The sequence below is a fragment of the Misgurnus anguillicaudatus genome, chromosome 5 (genome assembly GCF_027580225.2).
Source record: "Misgurnus anguillicaudatus chromosome 5, ASM2758022v2, whole genome shotgun sequence".
Lineage (NCBI taxonomy): Eukaryota > Metazoa > Chordata > Actinopteri > Cypriniformes > Cobitidae > Misgurnus > Misgurnus anguillicaudatus.
Genome location: NC_073341.2, coordinates 4,748,460 through 4,771,672, shown reverse-complemented (window position 1 = coordinate 4,771,672; position 23,213 = coordinate 4,748,460). Strand labels below are relative to the sequence as shown.

The window sequence follows — 23,213 nt, the reverse complement described above, 5'->3', positions numbered from 1 at the left end:
CCTTGGAGTGGGTGGAGGAAAATGGATCGGGGGAAAAGAATAATTTGTTCAGACTCAAGTGCTGCTTTAATGGCATTAAAGGGAAGGAAAAGTGAAGTCAGGGCAGATCTAGTTGTAGAAATCTTAGTAACACTTAATAGAGTTAATAAAATGGGGAATATAGTGGGATTTATTTGGGTACCTGCTCACATTGGGGTTAAGGGAAATGAAGAGGCAGATGAAATGGCAAGAAGTGCAGTAAATAGAAGTGAAGTGGAGTTGGAGGTTATGTTCGGTAGGGTAGAATGTAAAAGTATTATCCAAGAAAGAACAATAAAATTATGGCAAAAAGAATGGAATGAGGGATATAAAGGCAGACATTATTATTCTGTTCAGCCAATAGTAGGATGTAATGTAAGTACAACATTAGAAAGGAAAGATAGTGTCATTTTGACTAGATTAAGGTTGGGCCATTGTACATTAAACTTTGGGTTAGCAAGGGTTGGGAAACATCCAGATGGCAGATGTAGATGTGGACAAGAAGAAACTGTAAATCATGTAATAATGGAGTGTTCCATCCATTTTCCTTCAACTGCGTATAAATCTTTCGCCTTTTACTAAAGATTTCCGTGGAGGGGGACTGTTGTGAGTTTATTGTATTTTTGGGTGCTCTGCGCACAGCAGAGCTGCGTAACTTTGGTCAATTGTAGAAAATCTTTCTTTATGGTTTTGTTTGTCGCGAGGTGTTCAGTAACGATGGTTGCTTTCGAAGCGCAGCTTCGTGAGGCTTCGAAACTTTTACGAATCTTTTGTTTCGAGTCAATCGGCTCGGAGCATGTTTCAAACTGGCCAAGTCACGTGATTTTAGCAAACGAGGCTTCATTACGTCATAACTGTTTCGAATCGTTTTGAAAATCAGATTTAATGACAAAAATGTGCATAATTAAAAGGGGAGATGGTTTTAATGATTTGTTTGCCCTAAATACAACTGAAAAACACACAATACACTTTTAATTATGTCTTAATTAAGTTCAAAAAATTTTTTAAACATGTTTTAATACAAATCTTGCTATTATTTTGTAAAATAAAGTGTAAAATGTTTGGAAAGATCTGCTTTAACACTATTTTGACCAGCAGGTGTCGCCAGCGAGTGTGGTGTTTCGAACGCTTCGAAAAACTGAATCAATTTCCGAAGCAATAGGTTCAATTGATTCGAAGTTCGAAAAGCTTCGTTTCTGCCATCACTAGTGTTCAGTGGCTTTAAACAAAGGCGCCTTGTGACTCCAACATAGGGACGGCAAGAGGTGCGAAAACGGCAGACGAACAGCAGCGTTCAGCTTGTGCCATACCGCTTGCATTTCAATCGGCAGTGCAGACAAAGCAAACCTCCCCGTCGGGGAATCGAACCCCGGTCTTCCGCGTGACAGGCGGAGATACTGTCCACTTTACTAACGAGGACTTCTCTCTCTCGCCCTGGCGTCACGCCCGCCAACCTCCCCTTCGAAAGAGTAGTCTTGGGATTCTGTGGTTATCAAGTTACAGACACCAGCAGGAGGCATGGAAGGGAATCGACTGAATCCGTGATCAATTCAGTGCAGCTCTGAAACAACAGTTGGTTCAGGATATTCACAAGTCCTGTTGAGCAACACCTGTCCGCCTGCGTTGGTGGTATAGTGGTGAGCATAGCTGCCTTCCAAGCAGTTGACCCGGGTTCGATTCCCGGCCAACGCATCGCTTTTCGCTCGACCCCATCGTGAGGAGGAGAGCAAAGCAGCGCACTTCTACAGCCGATTTTGATTCGTAAAAGGTGGCTCGCGCAAGTTGTTTGAGAAGTCAAAGGAAACACAGATCTCCCCGTCGGGGAATCGAACCCCTGTCTTCCGCGTGACAGGCGGAGATACTGTCCACTATACTAACGAGGACTTCACGTCTGGGTTGAGTCGCCGAGCCGGATAGTGAACCCAGAACGCAGCTTATAACACACTCCTCATTTGTGATGACAGCCTTCCTGTTTATTCTCCCCGTTTATTTTTTGTTTGTTTATTTTGTGTGTTTGTTTCTATTTTAAAAAGTTTCTTTACCTGTTTTTTTAAAAAACATTCCCTTCTACTTCCCCAGCCAACTACCATCCTTACCCCAAAATCAGTAAACCCCCTAGATTGGTCCTTTAAAAGGACAACCCTACCCCATTCTGAAGCTCAACCCATCCCCTTGCTTTTTTACTATTTACCTGAAATAAATTAACCATAAACTACACCCTGCCCTAACACCAGCTATCATAGCCCCAAAAAGAATGTTTGAATTGAAAATGATCTATTAAGCTGAAGGTCTTAGACCTTGTTCTTCTGTTGGGGCCCTTTCTTTTTCCTTTTATTTTCTAGAGGCTATGGAAATGAATGAAGATTCCCCTGGCTTGGAAGAAAATTCCTCTTCTGTCAATTTTGGGCTGGCTTTTATTATTTTTTTGTTTTTTGAGATTTGAAAACCTAATGGGATGGAGATTGGAGGTAACCTGTGCCGGTGCATCCTCTGTGTAATGTGCACAGAGTTTCATTCCCCAAAACCTCTCAGCAAAAAATCACACTGTGTCATGTTAGTGGCCTGTGCCTGTGTCTTTATTTTGGGCAGGAAGGTATTTCTACCTCTTTGGCTCCTCCCAGGTGGAAGGGTCTGGGTGGATCCTGAACCAGAAATTACCCTTTTTGAACATTATGGTGTGGCACAGGGAGCACACTGGGTCGAGGTTTGTTGGGCATGACTCAAGTTTTCCTTCAACTGCGTATAAATCTTTCGCCTTTTACTAAAGATTTCCGTGGAGGTGGACCGTTGTGAGTTTGTTGTATTTTTGGGTGCTCTGCGCACAGCAAAGCTGCGTAACTTTGGTCAATTGTAGAAAATCTTTCTTTATGGTTTTGTTTGTCGCGAGGTGTTCAGTAACGATGGTCGCTTTCGAAGCGCAGCTTCGTGAGGCTTCGAAACTTTTACGAATCTTTTGTTTCGAGTCAATCGGCTCGGAGCGTGTTTCAAACTGGCCAAGTCACGTGATTTTAGCAAACGAGGCTTCATTACGTCATAACTGTTTCGAATCGTTTCGAAAATCAGATTTAATGACAAAAATGTGCATAATTAAAAGGGGAGATGGTTTTAATGATTTGTTTGCCCTAAATACAACTGAAAAACACACAATACACTTTTAATTATGTCTTAATTAAGTTCAAAACATTTTTTAAACATGTTTTAATAGAAATCTTGCTATTATTTTGTAAAATAAAGTGTAAAATGTTTGGAAAGATCTGCTTTAACACTATTTTGACCAGCAGGTGTCGCCAGCGAGTGTGGTGTTTCGAACGCTTCGAAAAACTAAATCAATTTCCGAAGCAATAGGTTCAATTGATTCGAAGTTCGAAAAGCTTCGTTTCTGCCATCATTAGTGTTCAGTGGCTTTAAACAAAGGCGCCTTGTGACTCCAACATAGGGACGGCAAGAGGTGCGAAAACTGCGGACGAACAGCAGCGTTCAGCTTGTGCCATACCGCTTGCATTTCAATCGGCAGTGCATAGACAAAGCAAACCTCCCCGTCGGGGAATCGAACCCCGGTCTTCCGCGTGACAGGCGGAGATACTGTCCACTATACTAACGAGGACTTCTCTCTCTCGCCCTGGCGTCACGCCCGCCAACCTCCCCTTCGAAAGAGTAGTCTTGGGATTCTGTGGTTATCAAGTTACAGACACCAGCAGGAGGCATGGAAGGGAATCGACTGAATCCGTGATCAATTCAGTGCAGCTCTGAAACAACAGTTGGTTCAGGATATTCACAAGTCCTGTTGAGCAACACCTGTCCGCCTGCGTTGGTGGTATAGTGGTGAGCATAGCTGCCTTCCAAGCAGTTGACCCGGGTTCGATTCCCGGCCAACGCATCGCTTTTCGCTCGACCCCATCGTGAGGAGGAGAGCAAAGCAGCGCACTTCTACAGCCGATTTTGATTCGTAAAAGGTGGCTCGCGCAAGTTGTTTGAGAAGTCAAACGAAACACAGATCTCCCCGTCGGGGAATCGAACCCCGGTCTTCCGCGTGACAGGCGGAGATACTGTCCACTATACTAACGAGGACTTCACGTCTGGGTTGAGTCGCCGAGCCGCATAGTGAACCCAGAACGCAGCTTATAACACACTCCCCATTTGTGATGACAGCCTTCCTGTTTATTCTCCCCGTTTATTTTTTGTTTGTTTATTTTGTGTGTTTGTTTCTATTTTTAAAAGTTTCTTTACCTGTTTTTTAAAAAACATTCCCTTCTACTTCCCCAGCCAACTACCATCCTTACCCCAAAATCAGTAAACCCCCTAGATTGGTCCTTTAAAAGGACATCCCTACCCCATTCTGAAGCTCAACCCATCCCCTTGCTTTTTTACTATTTACCTGAAATAAATTAACCATAAACTACACCCTGCCCTAACACCAGCTATCATAGCCCCAAAAAGAATGTTTGAATTGAAAATGATCTATTAAGCTGAAGGTCTTAGACCTTGTTCTTCTGTTGGGGCCCTTTCTTTTTCCTTTTATTTTCTAGAGGCTATGGAAATGAATGAAGATTCCCCTGGCTTGGAAGAAAATTCCTCTTCTGTCAATTTTGGGCTGGCTTTTATTATTTTTTTGTTTTTTGAGATTTGAAAACCTAATGGGATGGAGATTGGAGGTAACCTGTGCCGGTGCATCCTCTGTGTAATGTGCACAGAGTTTCATTCCCCAAAACCTCTCAGCAAAAGATCACACTGTGACATGTTAGTAGCCTGTGCCTGTGTCTTTATTTTGGGCAGGAAGGTATTTCTACCTCTTTGGCTCCTCCCAGGTGGAAGGGTCTGGGTGGATCCTGAACCAGAAATTACCCTTTTTGAACATTATGGTGTGGCACAGGGAGCACACTGGGTCGAGGTTTGTTGGGCATGACTCAAGTTTTCCTTCAACTGCGTATAAATCTTTCGCCTTTTACTAAAGATTTCCGTGGAGGGGGACCGTTGTGAGTTTGTTGTATTTTTGGGTGCTCTGCGCACAGCAGAGCTGCGTAACTTTGGTCAATTGTAGAAAATCTTTCTTTATGGTTTTGTTTGTCGCGAGGTGTTCAGTAACGATGGTCGCTTTCGAAGCGCAGCTTCGTGAGGCTTCGAAACTTTTACGAATCTTTTGTTTCGAGTCAATCGGCTCGGAGCGTGTTTCAAACTGGCCAAGTCACGTGATTTTAGCAAACGAGGCTTCATTACGTCATAACTGTTTCGAATCGTTTCGAAAATCAGATTTAATGACAAAAATGTGCATAATTAAAAGGGGAGATGGTTTTAATGATTTGTTTGCCCTAAATACAACTGAAAAACACACAATAAACTTTTAATTATGTCTTAATTAAGTTCAAAACATTTTTTAAACATGTTTTAATAGAAATCTTGCTATTATTTTGTAAAATAAAGTGTAAAATGTTTGGAAAGATCTGCTTTAACACTATTTTGACCAGCAGGTGTCGCCAGCGAGTGTGGTGTTTCGAACGCTTCGAAAAACTAAATCAATTTCCGAAGCAATAGGTTCAATTGATTCGAAGTTCGAAAAGCTTCGTTTCTGCCATCATTAGTGTTCAGTGGCTTTAAACAAAGGCGCCTTGTGACTCCAACATAGGGACGGCAAGAGGTGCGAAAACTGCGGACGAACAGCAGCGTTCAGCTTGTGCCATAACGCTTGCATTTCAATCGGCAGTGCACAGACAAAAGCAAACCTCCCCGTCGGGGAATCGAACCCCGGTCTTCCGCGTGACAGGCGGAGATACTGTCCACTATACTAACGAGGACTTCTCTCTCTCACCCTGGTGTCACGCCCGCAAACCTCCCCTTCGAAAGAGTAGTCTTGGGATTCTGTGGTTATCAAGTTACAGACACCAGCAGGAGACATGGAAGGGAATCGACTGAATCCGTGATCAATTCAGTGCAGCTCTGAAACAACAGTTGGTTCAGGATATTCACAAGTCCTGTTGAGCAACACCTGTCCGCCTGCGTTGGTGGTATAGTGGTGAGCATAGCTGCCTTCCAAGCAGTTGACCCGGGTTCGATTCCCGGCCAACGCATCGCTTTTCGCTCGACCCCATCGTGAGGAACAGAGCAAAGCAGCGCACTTCTACAGCCGATTTTGATTCGTAAAAGGTGGCTCGCGCAAGTTGTTTGGGAAGTCAAATGAAACACAGATCTCCCCTTCGGGGAATCGAACCCCGGTCTTCCGCGTGACAGGCGGAGATACTGTCCACTATACTAACGAGGACTTCACGTCTTGGTTGAGTCGCCGAGCCGGATAGTGAACCCAGAACGCAGCTTATAACACACTCCCCATTTGTGATGACAGCCTTCCTGTTTATTCTCCCCGTTTATTTTTTGTTTGTTTATTTTGTGTGTTTGTTTCTATTTTAAAAAGTTTCTTTACCTGTTTTTTAAAAAACATTCCCTTCTACTTCCCCAGCCAACTACCATCCTTACCCCAAAATCAGTAAACCCCCTAGATTGGTCCTTTAAAAGGACATCCCTACCCCATTCTGAAGCTCAACCCATCCCCTTGCTTTTTTACTATTTACCTGAAATAAATTAACCATAAACTACACCCTGCCCTAACACCAGCTATCATAGCCCCAAAAAGAATGTTTGAATTGAAAATGATCTATTAAGCTGAAGGTCTTAGACCTTGTTCTTCTGTTGGGGCCCTTTCTTTTTCCTTTTATTTTCTAGAGGCTATGGAAATGAATGAAGATTCCCCTGGCTTGGAAGAAAATTCCTCTTCTGTCAATTTTGGGCTGGCTTTTATTATTTTTTTGTTTTTTGAGATTTGAAAACCTAATGGGATGGAGATTGGAGGTAACCTGTGCCGGTGCATCCTCTGTGTAATGTGCACAGAGTTTCATTCCCCAAAACCTCTCAGCAAAAGATCACACTGTGACATGTTAGTAGCCTGTGCCTGTGTCTTTATTTTGGGCAGGAAGGTATTTCTACCTCTTTGGCTCCTCCCAGGTGGAAGGGTCTGGGTGGATCCTGAACCAGAAATTACCCTTTTTGAACATTATGGTGTGGCACAGGGAGCACACTGGGTCGAGGTTTGTTGGGCATGACTCAAGTTTTCCTTCAACTGCGTATAAATCTTTCGCCTTTTACTAAAGATTTCCGTGGAGGGGGACCGTTGTGAGTTTGTTGTATTTTTGGGTGCTCTGCGCACAGCAGAGCTGCGTAACTTTGGTCAATTGTAGAAAATCTTTCTTTATGGTTTTGTTTGTCGCGAGGTGTTCAGTAACGATGGTCGCTTTCGAAGCGCAGCTTCGTGAGGCTTCGAAACTTTTACGAATCTTTTGTTTCGAGTCAATCGGCTCGGAGCGTGTTTCAAACTGGCCAAGTCACGTGATTTTAGCAAACGAGGCTTCATTACGTCATAACTGTTTCGAATCGTTTCGAAAATCAGATTTAATGACAAAAATGTGCATAATTAAAAGGGGAGATGGTTTTAATGATTTGTTTGCCCTAAATACAACTGAAAAACACACAATAAACTTTTAATTATGTCTTAATTAAGTTCAAAACATTTTTTAAACATGTTTTAATAGAAATCTTGCTATTATTTTGTAAAATAAAGTGTAAAATGTTTGGAAAGATCTGCTTTAACACTATTTTGACCAGCAGGTGTCGCCAGCGAGTGTGGTGTTTCGAACGCTTCGAAAAACTAAATCAATTTCCGAAGCAATAGGTTCAATTGATTCGAAGTTCGAAAAGCTTCGTTTCTGCCATCATTAGTGTTCAGTGGCTTTAAACAAAGGCGCCTTGTGACTCCAACATAGGGACGGCAAGAGGTGCGAAAACTGCGGACGAACAGCAGCGTTCAGCTTGTGCCATAACGCTTGCATTTCAATCGGCAGTGCACAGACAAAAGCAAACCTCCCCGTCGGGGAATCGAACCCCGGTCTTCCGCGTGACAGGCGGAGATACTGTCCACTATACTAACGAGGACTTCTCTCTCTCACCCTGGTGTCACGCCCGCAAACCTCCCCTTCGAAAGAGTAGTCTTGGGATTCTGTGGTTATCAAGTTACAGACACCAGCAGGAGACATGGAAGGGAATCGACTGAATCCGTGATCAATTCAGTGCAGCTCTGAAACAACAGTTGGTTCAGGATATTCACAAGTCCTGTTGAGCAACACCTGTCCGCCTGCGTTGGTGGTATAGTGGTGAGCATAGCTGCCTTCCAAGCAGTTGACCCGGGTTCGATTCCCGGCCAACGCATCGCTTTTCGCTCGACCCCATCGTGAGGAACAGAGCAAAGCAGCGCACTTCTACAGCCGATTTTGATTCGTAAAAGGTGGCTCGCGCAAGTTGTTTGGGAAGTCAAATGAAACACAGATCTCCCCTTCGGGGAATCGAACCCCGGTCTTCCGCGTGACAGGCGGAGATACTGTCCACTATACTAAAGAGGACTTCACGTCTGGATTGAGTCGCCGAGCCGGATAGTGAACCCAGAACGCAGCTTATAACACACTCCCCATTTGTGATGACAGCCTTCCTGTTTATTCTCCCCGTTTATTTTTTGTTTGTTTATTTTGTGTGTTTGTTTCTATTTTAAAAAGTTTCTTTACCTGTTTTTTTTTAAAACATTCCCTTCTACTTCCCCAGCCAACTACCATCCTTACCCCAAAATCAGTAAACCCCCTAGATTGGTCCTTTAAAAGGACAACCCTACCCCATTCTGAAGCTCAACCCATCCCCTTGCTTTTTTACTATTTACCTGAAATAAATTAACCATAAACTACACCCTGCCCTAACACCAGCTATCATAGCCCCAAAAAGAATGTTTGAATTGAAAATGATCTATTAAGCTGAAGGTCTTAGACCTTGTTCTTCTGTTGGGGCCCTTTCTTTTTCCTTTTATTTTCTAGAGGCTATGGAAATGAATGAAGATTCCCCTGGCTTGGAAGAAAATTCCTCTTCTGTCAATTTTGGGCTGGCTTTTATTATTTTTTTGTTTTTTGAGATTTGAAAACCTAATGGGATGGAGATTGGAGGTAACCTGTGCCGGTGCATCCTCTGTGTAATGTGCACAGAGTTTCATTCCCCAAAACCTCTCAGCAAAAGATCACACTGTGACATGTTAGTAGCCTGTGCCTGTGTCTTTATTTTGGGCAGGAAGGTATTTCTACCTCTTTGGCTCCTCCCAGGTGGAAGGGTCTGGGTGGATCCTGAACCAGAAATTACCCTTTTTGAACATTATGGTGTGGCACAGCGAGCACACTGGGTCGAGGTTTGTTGGGCATGACTCAAGTTTTCCTTCAACTGCGTATAAATCTTTCGCCTTTTACTAAAGATTTCCGTGGAGGGGGACCGTTGTGAGTTTATTGTATTTTTGGGTGCTCTGCGCACAGCAGAGCTGCGTAACTTTGGTCAATTGTAGAAAATCTTTCTTTATGGTTTTGTTTGTCGCGAGGTGTTCAGTAACGATGGTCGCTTTCGAAGCGCAGCTTCGTGAGGCTTCGAAACTTTTACGAATCTTTTGTTTCGAGTCAATCGGCTCGGAGCGTGTTTCAAACTGGCCAAGTCACGTGATTTTAGCAAACGAGGCTTCATTACGTCATAACTGTTTCGAATCGTTTCGAAAATCAGATTTAATGACAAAAATGTGCATAATTAAAAGGGGAGATGGTTTTAATGATTTGTTTGCCCTAAATACAACTGAAAAACACACAATACACTTTTAATTATGTCTTAATTAAGTTCAAAACATTTTTTAAACATGTTTTAATAGAAATCTTGCTATTATTTTGTAAAATAAAGTGTAAAATGTTTGGAAAGATCTGCTTTAACACTATTTTGACCAGCAGGTGTCGCCAGCGAGTGTGGTGTTTCGAACGCTTCGAAAAACTAAATCAATTTCCGAAGCAATAGGTTCAATTGATTCGAAGTTCGAAAAGCTTCGTTTCTGCCATCATTAGTGTTCAGTGGCTTTAAACAAAGGCGCCTTGTGACTCCAACATAGGGACGGCAAGAGGTGCGAAAACTGCGGACGAACAGCAGCGTTCAGCTTGTGCCATACCGCTTGCATTTCAATCGGCAGTGCATAGACAAAGCAAACCTCCCCGTCGGGGAATCGAACCCCGGTCTTCCGCGTGACAGGCGGAGATACTGTCCACTATACTAACGAGGACTTCTCTCTCTCGCCCTGGCGTCACGCCCGCCAACCTCCCCTTCGAAAGAGTAGTCTTGGGATTCTGTGGTTATCAAGTTACAGACACCAGCAGGAGGCATGGAAGGGAATCGACTGAATCCGTGATCAATTCAGTGCAGCTCTGAAACAACAGTTGGTTCAGGATATTCACAAGTCCTGTTGAGCAACACCTGTCCGCCTGCGTTGGTGGTATAGTGGTGAGCATAGCTGCCTTCCAAGCAGTTGACCCGGGTTCGATTCCCGGCCAACGCATCGCTTTTCGCTCGACCCCATCGTGAGGAGGAGAGCAAAGCAGCGCACTTCTACAGCCGATTTTGATTCGTAAAAGGTGGCTCGCGCAAGTTGTTTGAGAAGTCAAACGAAACACAGATCTCCCCGTCGGGGAATCGAACCCCGGTCTTCCGCGTGACAGGCGGAGATACTGTCCACTATACTAACGAGGACTTCACGTCTGGGTTGAGTCGCCGAGCCGCATAGTGAACCCAGAACGCAGCTTATAACACACTCCCCATTTGTGATGACAGCCTTCCTGTTTATTCTCCCCGTTTATTTTTTGTTTGTTTATTTTGTGTGTTTGTTTCTATTTTAAAAAGTTTCTTTACCTGTTTTTTAAAAAACATTCCCTTCTACTTCCCCAGCCAACTACCATCCTTACCCCAAAATCAGTAAACCCCCTAGATTGGTCCTTTAAAAGGACATCCCTACCCCATTCTGAAGCTCAACCCATCCCCTTGCTTTTTTACTATTTACCTGAAATAAATTAACCATAAACTACACCCTGCCCTAACACCAGCTATCATAGCCCCAAAAAGAATGTTTGAATTGAAAATGATCTATTAAGCTGAAGGTCTTAGACCTTGTTCTTCTGTTGGGGCCCTTTCTTTTTCCTTTTATTTTCTAGAGGCTATGGAAATGAATGAAGATTCCCCTGGCTTGGAAGAAAATTCCTCTTCTGTCAATTTTGGGCTGGCTTTTATTATTTTTTTGTTTTTTGAGATTTGAAAACCTAATGGGATGGAGATTGGAGGTAACCTGTGCCGGTGCATCCTCTGTGTAATGTGCACAGAGTTTCATTCCCCAAAACCTCTCAGCAAAAGATCACACTGTGACATGTTAGTAGCCTGTGCCTGTGTCTTTATTTTGGGCAGGAAGGTATTTCTACCTCTTTGGCTCCTCCCAGGTGGAAGGGTCTGGGTGGATCCTGAACCAGAAATTACCCTTTTTGAACATTATGGTGTGGCACAGGGAGCACACTGGGTCGAGGTTTGTTGGGCATGACTCAAGTTTTCCTTCAACTGCGTATAAATCTTTCGCCTTTTACTAAAGATTTCCGTGGAGGGGGACCGTTGTGAGTTTGTTGTATTTTTGGGTGCTCTGCGCACAGCAGAGCTGCGTAACTTTGGTCAATTGTAGAAAATCTTTCTTTATGGTTTTGTTTGTCGCGAGGTGTTCAGTAACGATGGTCGCTTTCGAAGCGCAGCTTCGTGAGGCTTCGAAACTTTTACGAATCTTTTGTTTCGAGTCAATCGGCTCGGAGCGTGTTTCAAACTGGCCAAGTCACGTGATTTTAGCAAACGAGGCTTCATTACGTCATAACTGTTTCGAATCGTTTCGAAAATCAGATTTAATGACAAAAATGTGCATAATTAAAAGGGGAGATGGTTTTAATGATTTGTTTGCCCTAAATACAACTGAAAAACACACAATAAACTTTTAATTATGTCTTAATTAAGTTCAAAACATTTTTTAAACATGTTTTAATAGAAATCTTGCTATTATTTTGTAAAATAAAGTGTAAAATGTTTGGAAAGATCTGCTTTAACACTATTTTGACCAGCAGGTGTCGCCAGCGAGTGTGGTGTTTCGAACGCTTCGAAAAACTAAATCAATTTCCGAAGCAATAGGTTCAATTGATTCGAAGTTCGAAAAGCTTCGTTTCTGCCATCATTAGTGTTCAGTGGCTTTAAACAAAGGCGCCTTGTGACTCCAACATAGGGACGGCAAGAGGTGCGAAAACTGCGGACGAACAGCAGCGTTCAGCTTGTGCCATAACGCTTGCATTTCAATCGGCAGTGCACAGACAAAAGCAAACCTCCCCGTCGGGGAATCGAACCCCGGTCTTCCGCGTGACAGGCGGAGATACTGTCCACTATACTAACGAGGACTTCTCTCTCTCACCCTGGTGTCACGCCCCCAAACCTCCCCTTCGAAAGAGTAGTCTTGGGATTCTGTGGTTATCAAGTTACAGACACCAGCAGGAGACATGGAAGGGAATCGACTGAATCCGTGATCAATTCAGTGCAGCTCTGAAACAACAGTTGGTTCAGGATATTCACAAGTCCTGTTGAGCAACACCTGTCCGCCTGCGTTGGTGGTATAGTGGTGAGCATAGCTGCCTTCCAAGCAGTTGACCCGGGTTCGATTCCCGGCCAACGCATCGCTTTTCGCTCGACCCCATCGTGAGGAACAGAGCAAAGCAGCGCACTTCTACAGCCGATTTTGATTCGTAAAAGGTGGCTCGCGCAAGTTGTTTGGGAAGTCAAATGAAACACAGATCTCCCCTTCGGGGAATCGAACCCCGGTCTTCCGCGTGACAGGCGGAGATACTGTCCACTATACTAAAGAGGACTTCACGTCTGGATTGAGTCGCCGAGCCGGATAGTGAACCCAGAACGCAGCTTATAACACACTCCCCATTTGTGATGACAGCCTTCCTGTTTATTCTCCCCGTTTATTTTTTGTTTGTTTATTTTGTGTGTTTGTTTCTATTTTAAAAAGTTTCTTTACCTGTTTTTTTTTAAAACATTCCCTTCTACTTCCCCAGCCAACTACCATCCTTACCCCAAAATCAGTAAACCCCCTAGATTGGTCCTTTAAAAGGACAACCCTACCCCATTCTGAAGCTCAACCCATCCCCTTGCTTTTTTACTATTTACCTGAAATAAATTAACCATAAACTACACCCTGCCCTAACACCAGCTATCATAGCCCCAAAAAGAATGTTTGAATTGAAAATGATCTATTAAGCTGAAGGTCTTAGACCTTGTTCTTCTGTTGGGGCCCTTTCTTTTTCCTTTTATTTTCTAGAGGCTATGGAAATGAATGAAGATTCCCCTGGCTTGGAAGAAAATTCCTCTTCTGTCAATTTTGGGCTGGCTTTTATTATTTTTTTGTTTTTTGAGATTTGAAAACCTAATGGGATGGAGATTGGAGGTAACCTGTGCCGGTGCATCCTCTGTGTAATGTGCACAGAGTTTCATTCCCCAAAACCTCTCAGCAAAAGATCACACTGTGACATGTTAGTAGCCTGTGCCTGTGTCTTTATTTTGGGCAGGAAGGTATTTCTACCTCTTTGGCTCCTCCCAGGTGGAAGGGTCTGGGTGGATCCTGAACCAGAAATTACCCTTTTTGAACATTATGGTGTGGCACAGCGAGCACACTGGGTCGAGGTTTGTTGGGCATGACTCAAGTTTTCCTTCAACTGCGTATAAATCTTTCGCCTTTTACTAAAGATTTCCGTGGAGGGGGACCGTTGTGAGTTTATTGTATTTTTGGGTGCTCTGCGCACAGCAGAGCTGCGTAACTTTGGTCAATTGTAGAAAATCTTTCTTTATGGTTTTGTTTGTCGCGAGGTGTTCAGTAACGATGGTCGCTTTCGAAGCGCAGCTTCGTGAGGCTTCGAAACTTTTACGAATCTTTTGTTTCGAGTCAATCGGCTCGGAGCGTGTTTCAAACTGGCCAAGTCACGTGATTTTAGCAAACGAGGCTTCATTACGTCATAACTGTTTCGAATCGTTTCGAAAATCAGATTTAATGACAAAAATGTGCATAATTAAAAGGGGAGATGGTTTTAATGATTTGTTTGCCCTAAATACAACTGAAAAACACACAATACACTTTTAATTATGTCTTAATTAAGTTCAAAACATTTTTTAAACATGTTTTAATAGAAATCTTGCTATTATTTTGTAAAATAAAGTGTAAAATGTTTGGAAAGATCTGCTTTAACACTATTTTGACCAGCAGGTGTCGCCAGCGAGTGTGGTGTTTCGAACGCTTCGAAAAACTAAATAAATTTCCGAAGCAATAGGTTCAATTGATTCGAAGTTCGAAAAGCTTCGTTTCTGCCATCATTAGTGTTCAGTGGCTTTAAACAAAGGCGCCTTGTGACTCCAACATAGGGACGGCAAGAGGTGCGAAAACTGCGGACGAACAGCAGCGTTCAGCTTGTGCCATACCGCTTGCATTTCAATCGGCAGTGCACAGACAAAAGCAAACCTCCCCGTCGGGGAATCGAACCCCGGTCTTCCGCGTGACAGGCGGAGATACTGTCCACTATACTAACGAGGACTTCTCTCTCTCGCCCTGGTGTCACGCCCGCAAACCTCCCCTTCGAAAGAGTAGTCTTGGGATTCTGTGGTTATCAAGTTACAGACACCAGCAGGAGGCATGGAAGGGAATCGACTGAATCCGTGATCAATTCAGTGCAGCTCTGAAACAACAGTTGGTTCAGGATATTCACAAGTCCTGTTGAGCAACACCTGTCCGCCTGCGTTGGTGGTATAGTGGTGAGCATAGCTGCCTTCCAAGCAGTTGACCCGGGTTCGATTCCCGGCCAACGCATCGCTTTTCGCTCGACCCCATCGTGAGGAGGAGAGCAAAGCAGCGCACTTCTACAGCCGATTTTGATTCGTAAAAGGTGGCTCGCGCAAGTTGTTTGAGAGGTCAAACGAAACACAGATCTCCCCGTCGGGGAATCGAACCCCGGTCTTCCGCGTGACAGGCGGAGATACTGTCCACTATACTAACGAGGACTTCACGTCTTGGTTGAGTCGCCGAGCCGGATAGTGAACCCAGAACGCAGCTTATAACACACTCCCCATTTGTGATGACAGCCTTCCTGTTTATTCTCCCCGTTTATTTTTTGTTTGTTTATTTTGTGTGTTTGTTTCTATTTTAAAAAGTTTCTTTACCTGTTTTTTAAAAAACATTCCCTTCTACTTCCCCAGCCAACTACCATCCTTACCCCAAAATCAGTAAACCCCCTAGATTGGTCCTTTAAAAGGACATCCCTACCCCATTCTGAAGCTCAACCCATCCCCTTGCTTTTTTACTATTTACCTGAAATAAATTAACCATAAACTACACCCTGCCCTAACACCAGCTATCATAGCCCCAAAAAGAATGTTTGAATTGAAAATGATCTATTAAGCTGAAGGTCTTAGACCTTGTTCTTCTGTTGGGGCCCTTTCTTTTTCCTTTTATTTTCTAGAGGCTATGGAAATGAATGAAGATTCCCCTGGCTTGGAAGAAAATTCCTCTTCTGTCAATTTTGGGCTGGCTTTTATTATTTTTTTGTTTTTTGAGATTTGAAAACCTAATGGGATGGAGATTGGAGGTAACCTGTGCCGGTGCATCCTCTGTGTAATGTGCACAGAGTTTCATTCCCCAAAACCTCTCAGCAAAAGATCACACTGTGACATGTTAGTAGCCTGTGCCTGTGTCTTTATTTTGGGCAGGAAGGTATTTCTACCTCTTTGGCTCCTCCCAGGTGGAAGGGTCTGGGTGGATCCTGAACCAGAAATTACCCTTTTTGAACATTATGGTGTGGCACAGGGAGCACACTGGGTCGAGGTTTGTTGGGCATGACTCAAGTTTTCCTTCAACTGCGTATAAATCTTTCGCCTTTTACTAAAGATTTCCGTGGAGGGGGACCGTTGTGAGTTTGTTGTATTTTTGGGTGCTCTGCGCACAGCAGAGCTGCGTAACTTTGGTCAATTGTAGAAAATCTTTCTTTATGGTTTTGTTTGTCGCGAGGTGTTCAGTAACGATGGTCGCTTTCGAAGCGCAGCTTCGTGAGGCTTCGAAACTTTTACGAATCTTTTGTTTCGAGTCAATCGGCTCGGAGCGTGTTTCAAACTGGCCAAGTCACGTGATTTTAGCAAACGAGGCTTCATTACGTCATAACTGTTTCGAATCGTTTCGAAAATCAGATTTAATGACAAAAATGTGCATAATTAAAAGGGGAGATGGTTTTAATGATTTGTTTGCCCTAAATACAACTGAAAAACACACAATAAACTTTTAATTATGTCTTAATTAAGTTCAAAACATTTTTTAAACATGTTTTAATAGAAATCTTGCTATTATTTTGTAAAATAAAGTGTAAAATGTTTGGAAAGATCTGCTTTAACACTATTTTGACCAGCAGGTGTCGCCAGCGAGTGTGGTGTTTCGAACGCTTCGAAAAACTAAATCAATTTCCGAAGCAATAGGTTCAATTGATTCGAAGTTCGAAAAGCTTCGTTTCTGCCATCATTAGTGTTCAGTGGCTTTAAACAAAGGCGCCTTGTGACTCCAACATAGGGACGGCAAGAGGTGCGAAAACTGCGGACGAACAGCAGCGTTCAGCTTGTGCCATAACGCTTGCATTTCAATCGGCAGTGCACAGACAAAAGCAAACCTCCCCGTCGGGGAATCGAACCCCGGTCTTCCGCGTGACAGGCAGAGATACTGTCCACTATACTAACGAGGACTTCTTTCTCTCACCCTGGTGTCACGCCCGCAAACCTCCCCTTCGAAAGAGTAGTCTTGGGATTCTGTGGTTATCAAGTTACAGACACCAGCAGGAGACATGGAAGGGAATCGACTGAATCCGTGATCAATTCAGTGCAGCTCTGAAACAACAGTTGGTTCAGGATATTCACAAGTCCTGTTGAGCAACACCTGTCCGGCTGCGTTGGTGGTATAGTGGTGAGCATAGCTGCCTTCCAAGCAGTTGACCCGGGTTCGATTCCCGGCCAACGCATCGCTTTTCGCTCGACCCCATCGTGAGGAACAGAGCAAAGCAGCGCACTTCTACAGCCGATTTTGATTCGTAAAAGGTGGCTCGCGCAAGTTGTTTGGGAAGTCAAATGAAACACAGATCTCCCCTTCGGGGAATCGAACCCCGGTCTTCCGCGTGACAGGCGGAGATACTGTCCACTATACTAAAGAGGACTTCACGTCTGGATTGAGTCGCCGAGCCGGATAGTGAACCCAGAACGCAGCTTATAACACACTCCCCATTTGTGATGACAGCCTTCCTGTTTATTCTCCCCGTTTATTTTTTGTTTGTTTATTTTGTGTGTTTGTTTCTATTTTAAAAAGTTTCTTTACCTGTTTTTTTTTAAAACATTCCCTTCTACTTCCCCAGCCAACTACCATCCTTACCCCAAAATCAGTAAACCCCCTAGATTGGTCCTTTAAAAGGACAACCCTACCCCATTCTGAAGCTCAACCCATCCCCTTGCTTTTTTACTATTTACCTGAAATAAATTAACCATAAACTACACCCTGCCCTAACACCAGCTATCATAGCCCCAAAAAGAATGTTTGAATTGAAAATGATCTATTAAGCTGAAGGTCTTAGACCTTGTTCTTCTGTTGGGGCCCTTTCTTTTTCCTTTTATTTTCTAGAGGCTATGGAAATGAATGAAGATTCCCCTGGCTTGGAAGAAAATTCCTCTTCTGTCAATTTTGGGCTGGCTTTTATTATTTTTTTGTTTTTTGAGATTTGAAAACCTAATGGGATGGAGATTGGAGGTAACCTGTGCCGGTGCATCCTCTGTGTAATGTGCACAGAGTTTCATTCCCCAAAACCTCTCAGCAAAAGATCACACTGTGACATGTTAGTAGCCTGTGCCTGTGTCTTTATTTTGGGCAGGAAGGTATTTCTACCTCTTTGGCTCCTCCCAGGTGGAAGGGTCTGGGTGGATCCTGAACCAGAAATTACCCTTTTTGAACATTATGGTGTGGCACAGCGAGCACACTGGGTCGAGGTTTGTTGGGCATGACTCAAGTTTTCCTTCAACTGCGTATAAATCTTTCGCCTTTTACTAAAGATTTCCGTGGAGGGGGACCGTTGTGAGTTTATTGTATTTTTGGGTGCTCTGCGCACAGCAGAGCTGCGTAACTTTGGTCAATTGTAGAAAATCTTTCTTTATGGTTTTGTTTGTCGCGAGGTGTTCAGTAACGATGGTCGCTTTCGAAGCGCAGCTTCGTGAGGCTTCGAAACTTTTACGAATCTTTTGTTTCGAGTCAATCGGCTCGGAGCGTGTTTCAAACTGGCCAAGTCACGTGATTTTAGCAAACGAGGCTTCATTACGTCATAACTGTTTCGAATCGTTTCGAAAATCAGATTTAATGACAAAAATTTGCATAATTAAAAGGGGAGATGGTTTTAATGATTTGTTTGCCCTAAATACAACTGAAAAACACACAATACACTTTTAATTATGTCTTAATTAAGTTCAAAACATTTTTTAAACATGTTTTAATACAAATCTTGCTATTATTTTGTAAAATAAAGTGTAAAATGTTTGGAAAGATCTGCTTTAACACTATTTTGACCAGCAGGTGTCGCCAGCGAGTGTGGTGTTTCGAACGCTTCGAAAAACTGAATCAATTTCCGAAGCAATAGGTTCAATTGATTCGAAGTTCGAAAAGCTTCGTTTCTGCCATCACTAGTGTTCAGTGGCTTTAAACAAAGGCGCCTTGTGACTCCAACATAGGGACGGCAAGAGGTGCGAAAACGGCGGACGAACAGCAGCGTTCAGCTTGTGCCATACCGCTTGCATTTCAATCGGCAGTGCATAGACAAAGCAAACCTCCCCGTCGGGGAATCGAACCCCGGTTTTCCGCGTGACAGGCGGAGATACTGTCCACTATACTAACGAGGACTTCTCTCTCTCGCCCTGGCGTCACGCCCGCCAGCCTCCCCTTCGAAAGAGTAGTCTTGGGATTCTGTGGTTATCAAGTTACAGACACCAGCAGGAGGCATGGAAGGGAATCGACTGAATCCGTGATCAATTCAGTGCAGCTCTGAAACAACAGTTGGTTCAGGATATTCACAAGTCCTGTTGAGCAACACCTGTCCGCCTGCGTTGGTGGTATAGTGGTGAGCATAGCTGCCTTCCAAGCAGTTGACCCGGGTTCGATTCCCGGCCAACGCATCGCTTTTCGCTCGACCCCATCGTGAGGAGGAGAGCAAAGCAGCGCACTTCTACAGCCGATTTTGATTCGTAAAAGGTGGCTCGCGCAAGTTGTTTGAGAGGTCAAACGAAACACAGATCTCCCCGTCGGGGAATCGAACCCCTGTCTTCCGCGTGACAGGCGGAGATACTGTCCACTATACTAACGAGGACTTCACGTCTGGGTTGAGTCGCCGAGCCGGATAGTGAACCCAGAACGCAGCTTATAACACACTCCCCATTTGTGATGACAGCCTTCCTGTTTATTCTCCCCGTTTATTTTTTGTTTGTTTATTTTGTGTGTTTGTTTCTATTTTAAAAAGTTTCTTTACCTGTTTTTTTAAAAAACATTCCCTTCTACTTCCCCAGCCAACTACCATCCTTACCCCAAAATCAGTAAACCCCCTAGATTGGTCCTTTAAAAGGACAACCCTACCCCATTCTGAAGCTCAACCCATCCCCTTGCTTTTTTACAATTTACCTGAAATAAATTAACCATAAACTACACCCTGCCCTAACACCAGCTATCATAGCCCCAAAAAGAATGTTTGAATTGAAAATGATCTATTAAGCTGAAGGTCTTAGACCTTGTTCTTCTGTTGGGGCCCTTTCTTTTTCCTTTTATTTTCTAGAGGCTATGGAAATGAATGAAGATTCCCCTGGCTTGGAAGAAAATTCCTCTTCTGTCAATTTTGGGCTGGCTTTTATTATTTTTTTGTTTTTTGAGATTTGAAAACCTAATGGGATGGAGATTGGAGGTAACCTGTGCCGGTGCATCCTCTGTGTAATGTGCACAGAGTTTCATTCCCCAAAACCTCTCAGCAAAAAATCACACTGTGTCATGTTAGTGGCCTGTGCCTGTGTCTTTATTTTGGGCAGGAAGGTATTTCTACCTCTTTGGCTCCTCCCAGGTGGAAGGGTCTGGGTGGATCCTGAACCAGAAATTACCCTTTTTGAACATTATGGTGTGGCACAGGGAGCACACTGGGTCGAGGTTTGTTGGGCATGACTCAAGTTTTCCTTCAACTGCGTATAAATCTTTCGCCCTTTACTAAAGATTTCCGTGGAGGGGGACCATTGTGAGTTTGTTGTATTTTTGGGTGCTCTGCGCACAGCAAAGCTGCGTAACTTTGGTCAATTGTAGAAAATCTTTCTTTATGGTTTTGTTTGTCGCGAGGTGTTCAGTAACGATGGTCGCTTTCGAAGCGCAGCTTCGTGAGGCTTCGAAACTTTTACGAATCTTTTGTTTCGAGTCAATCGGCTCGGAGCGTGTTTCAAACTGGCCAAGTCACGTGATTTTAGCAAACGAGGCTTCATTACGTCATAACTGTTTCGAATCGTTTCGAAAATCAGATTTAATGACAAAAATGTGCATAATTAAAAGGGGAGATGGTTTTAATGATTTGTTTGCCCTAAATACAACTGAAAAACACACAATACACTTTTAATTATGTCTTAATTAAGTTCAAAACATTTTTTAAACATGTTTTAATACAAATCTTGCTATTATTTTGTAAAATAAAGTGTAAAATGTTTGGAAAGATCTGCTTTAACACTATTTTGACCAGCAGGTGTCGCCAGCGAGTGTGGTGTTTCGAACGCTTCGAAAAACTGAATCAATTTCCGAAGCAATAGGTTCAATTGATTCGAAGTTCGAAAAGCTTCGTTTCTGCCATCACTAGTGTTCAGTGGCTTTAAACAAAGGCGCCTTGTGACTCCAACATAGGGACGGCAAGAGGTGCGAAAACGGCGGACGAACAGCAGCGTTCAGCTTGTGCCATACCGCTTGCATTTCAATCGGCAGTGCATAGACAAAGCAAACCTCCCCGTCGGGGAATCGAACCCCGGTTTTCCGCGTGACAGGCGGAGATACTGTCCACTATACTAACGAGGACTTCTCTCTCTCGCCCTGGCGTCACGCCCGCCAGCCTCCCCTTCGAAAGAGTAGTCTTGGGATTCTGTGGTTATCAAGTTACAGACACCAGCAGGAGGCATGGAAGGGAATCGACTGAATCCGTGATCAATTCAGTGCAGCTCTGAAACAACAGTTGGTTCAGGATATTCACAAGTCCTGTTGAGCAACACCTGTCCGCCTGCGTTGGTGGTATAGTGGTGAGCATAGCTGCCTTCCAAGCAGTTGACCCGGGTTCGATTCCCGGCCAACGCATCGCTTTTCGCTCGACCCCATCGTGAGGAGGAGAGCAAAGCAGCGCACTTCTACAGCCGATTTTGATTCGTAAAAGGTGGCTCGCGCAAGTTGTTTGAGAAGTCAAAGGAAACACAGATCTCCCCGTCGGGGAATCGAACCCCTGTCTTCCGCGTGACAGGCGGAGATACTGTCCACTATACTAACGAGGACTTCACGTCTGGGTTGAGTCGCCGAGCCGGATAGTGAACCCAGAACGCAGCTTATAACACACTCCCCATTTGTGATGACAGCCTTCCTGTTTATTCTCCCCGTTTATTTTTTGTTTGTTTATTTTGTGTGTTTGTTTCTATTTTAAAAAGTTTCTTTACCTGTTTTTTTAAAAAACATTCCCTTCTACTTCCCCAGCCAACTACCATCCTTACCCCAAAATCAGTAAACCCCCTAGATTGGTCCTTTAAAAGGACAACCCTACCCCATTCTGAAGCTCAACCCATCCCCTTGCTTTTTTACAATTTACCTGAAATAAATTAACCATAAACTACACCCTGCCCTAACACCAGCTATCATAGCCCCAAAAAGAATGTTTGAATTGAAAATGATCTATTAAGCTGAAGGTCTTAGACCTTGTTCTTCTGTTGGGGCCCTTTCTTTTTCCTTTTATTTTCTAGAGGCTATGGAAATGAATGAAGATTCCCCTGGCTTGGAAGAAAATTCCTCTTCTGTCAATTTTGGGCTGGCTTTTATTATTTTTTTGTTTTTTGAGATTTGAAAACCTAATGGGATGGAGATTGGAGGTAACCTGTGCCGGTGCATCCTCTGTGTAATGTGCACAGAGTTTCATTCCCCAAAACCTCTCAGCAAAAAATCACACTGTGTCATGTTAGTGGCCTGTGCCTGTGTCTTTATTTTGGGCAGGAAGGTATTTCTACCTCTTTGGCTCCTCCCAGGTGGAAGGGTCTGGGTGGATCCTGAACCAGAAATTACCCTTTTTGAACATTATGGTGTGGCACAGGGAGCACACTGGGTCGAGGTTTGTTGGGCATGACTCAAGTTTTCCTTCAACTGCGTATAAATCTTTCGCCCTTTACTAAAGATTTCCGTGGAGGGGGACCATTGTGAGTTTGTTGTATTTTTGGGTGCTCTGCGCACAGCAAAGCTGCGTAACTTTGGTCAATTGTAGAAAATCTTTCTTTATGGTTTTGTTTGTCGCGAGGTGTTCAGTAACGATGGTCGCTTTCGAAGCGCAGCTTCGTGAGGCTTCGAAACTTTTACGAATCTTTTGTTTCGAGTCAATCGGCTCGGAGCGTGTTTCAAACTGGCCAAGTCACGTGATTTTAGCAAACGAGGCTTCATTACGTCATAACTGTTTCGAATCGTTTCGAAAATCAGATTTAATGACAAAAATGTGCATAATTAAAAGGGGAGATGGTTTTAATGATTTGTTTGCCCTAAATACAACTGAAAAACACACAATACACTTTTAATTATGTCTTAATTAAGTTCAAAACATTTTTTAAACATGTTTTAATAGAAATCTTGCTATTATTTTGTAAAATAAAGTGTAAAATGTTTGGAAAGATCTGCTTTAACACTATTTTGACCAGCAGGTGTCGCCAGCGAGTGTGGTGTTTCGAACGCTTCGAAAAACTAAATCAATTTCCGAAGCAATAGGTTCAATTGATTCGAAGTTCGAAAAGCTTCGTTTCTGCCATCATTAGTGTTCAGTGGCTTTAAACAAAGGCGCCTTGTGACTCCAACATAGGGACGGCAAGAGGTGCGAAAACTGCGGACGAACAGCAGCGTTCAGCTTGTGCCATACCGCTTGCATTTCAATCGGCAGTGCACAGACAAAAGC

General features: G+C 43.6%; 21 non-coding genes across 21 annotated transcripts; all 21 read left to right on the top strand.

Annotated features, from left to right (window-relative positions):
• Positions 1–552: 552 nt before the first annotated feature.
• LOC141364034 (U5 spliceosomal RNA) lies at positions 553–667 on the top strand. The gene has a single exon (XR_012369784.1). It is a non-coding gene; the product is annotated as a U5 spliceosomal RNA (small nuclear RNA).
• A 971-nt stretch (positions 668–1,638) lies between these two features.
• trnag-ucc (transfer RNA glycine (anticodon UCC)) lies at positions 1,639–1,710 on the top strand. The gene has a single exon. It is a non-coding gene; the product is annotated as a tRNA-Gly (tRNA).
• Positions 1,711–2,734: 1,024 nt separating this feature from the next.
• LOC141364030 (U5 spliceosomal RNA) lies at positions 2,735–2,850 on the top strand. Its single transcript, XR_012369780.1, has one exon. It is a non-coding gene; the product is annotated as a U5 spliceosomal RNA (small nuclear RNA).
• A 973-nt stretch (positions 2,851–3,823) lies between these two features.
• Positions 3,824–3,895, top strand: trnag-ucc (transfer RNA glycine (anticodon UCC)). The gene has a single exon. It is a non-coding gene; the product is annotated as a tRNA-Gly (tRNA).
• Positions 3,896–4,918: 1,023 nt separating this feature from the next.
• On the top strand, positions 4,919–5,034 carry LOC129415163 (U5 spliceosomal RNA). The gene has a single exon (XR_008634748.2). It is a non-coding gene; the product is annotated as a U5 spliceosomal RNA (small nuclear RNA).
• Positions 5,035–6,008: 974 nt separating this feature from the next.
• On the top strand, positions 6,009–6,080 carry trnag-ucc (transfer RNA glycine (anticodon UCC)). The gene has a single exon. It is a non-coding gene; the product is annotated as a tRNA-Gly (tRNA).
• Positions 6,081–7,103: 1,023 nt separating this feature from the next.
• Positions 7,104–7,219, top strand: LOC141364027 (U5 spliceosomal RNA). The gene has a single exon (XR_012369777.1). It is a non-coding gene; the product is annotated as a U5 spliceosomal RNA (small nuclear RNA).
• Positions 7,220–8,193: 974 nt separating this feature from the next.
• Positions 8,194–8,265, top strand: trnag-ucc (transfer RNA glycine (anticodon UCC)). The gene has a single exon. It is a non-coding gene; the product is annotated as a tRNA-Gly (tRNA).
• A 1,024-nt stretch (positions 8,266–9,289) lies between these two features.
• LOC141364023 (U5 spliceosomal RNA) lies at positions 9,290–9,405 on the top strand. The gene has a single exon (XR_012369773.1). It is a non-coding gene; the product is annotated as a U5 spliceosomal RNA (small nuclear RNA).
• A 973-nt stretch (positions 9,406–10,378) lies between these two features.
• Positions 10,379–10,450, top strand: trnag-ucc (transfer RNA glycine (anticodon UCC)). Its single transcript has one exon. It is a non-coding gene; the product is annotated as a tRNA-Gly (tRNA).
• Positions 10,451–11,473: 1,023 nt separating this feature from the next.
• Positions 11,474–11,589, top strand: LOC141364026 (U5 spliceosomal RNA). Its single transcript, XR_012369776.1, has one exon. It is a non-coding gene; the product is annotated as a U5 spliceosomal RNA (small nuclear RNA).
• A 974-nt stretch (positions 11,590–12,563) lies between these two features.
• Positions 12,564–12,635, top strand: trnag-ucc (transfer RNA glycine (anticodon UCC)). The gene has a single exon. It is a non-coding gene; the product is annotated as a tRNA-Gly (tRNA).
• Positions 12,636–13,659: 1,024 nt separating this feature from the next.
• LOC141364022 (U5 spliceosomal RNA) lies at positions 13,660–13,775 on the top strand. The gene has a single exon (XR_012369772.1). It is a non-coding gene; the product is annotated as a U5 spliceosomal RNA (small nuclear RNA).
• Positions 13,776–14,749: 974 nt separating this feature from the next.
• Positions 14,750–14,821, top strand: trnag-ucc (transfer RNA glycine (anticodon UCC)). The gene has a single exon. It is a non-coding gene; the product is annotated as a tRNA-Gly (tRNA).
• Positions 14,822–15,844: 1,023 nt separating this feature from the next.
• On the top strand, positions 15,845–15,960 carry LOC141364025 (U5 spliceosomal RNA). Its single transcript, XR_012369775.1, has one exon. It is a non-coding gene; the product is annotated as a U5 spliceosomal RNA (small nuclear RNA).
• A 974-nt stretch (positions 15,961–16,934) lies between these two features.
• Positions 16,935–17,006, top strand: trnag-ucc (transfer RNA glycine (anticodon UCC)). The gene has a single exon. It is a non-coding gene; the product is annotated as a tRNA-Gly (tRNA).
• Positions 17,007–18,030: 1,024 nt separating this feature from the next.
• Positions 18,031–18,146, top strand: LOC141364021 (U5 spliceosomal RNA). Its single transcript, XR_012369771.1, has one exon. It is a non-coding gene; the product is annotated as a U5 spliceosomal RNA (small nuclear RNA).
• A 973-nt stretch (positions 18,147–19,119) lies between these two features.
• On the top strand, positions 19,120–19,191 carry trnag-ucc (transfer RNA glycine (anticodon UCC)). The gene has a single exon. It is a non-coding gene; the product is annotated as a tRNA-Gly (tRNA).
• A 1,024-nt stretch (positions 19,192–20,215) lies between these two features.
• Positions 20,216–20,331, top strand: LOC141364032 (U5 spliceosomal RNA). The gene has a single exon (XR_012369782.1). It is a non-coding gene; the product is annotated as a U5 spliceosomal RNA (small nuclear RNA).
• Positions 20,332–21,304: 973 nt separating this feature from the next.
• trnag-ucc (transfer RNA glycine (anticodon UCC)) lies at positions 21,305–21,376 on the top strand. Its single transcript has one exon. It is a non-coding gene; the product is annotated as a tRNA-Gly (tRNA).
• A 1,024-nt stretch (positions 21,377–22,400) lies between these two features.
• LOC141364031 (U5 spliceosomal RNA) lies at positions 22,401–22,516 on the top strand. The gene has a single exon (XR_012369781.1). It is a non-coding gene; the product is annotated as a U5 spliceosomal RNA (small nuclear RNA).
• Positions 22,517–23,213: the final 697 nt, after the last annotated feature.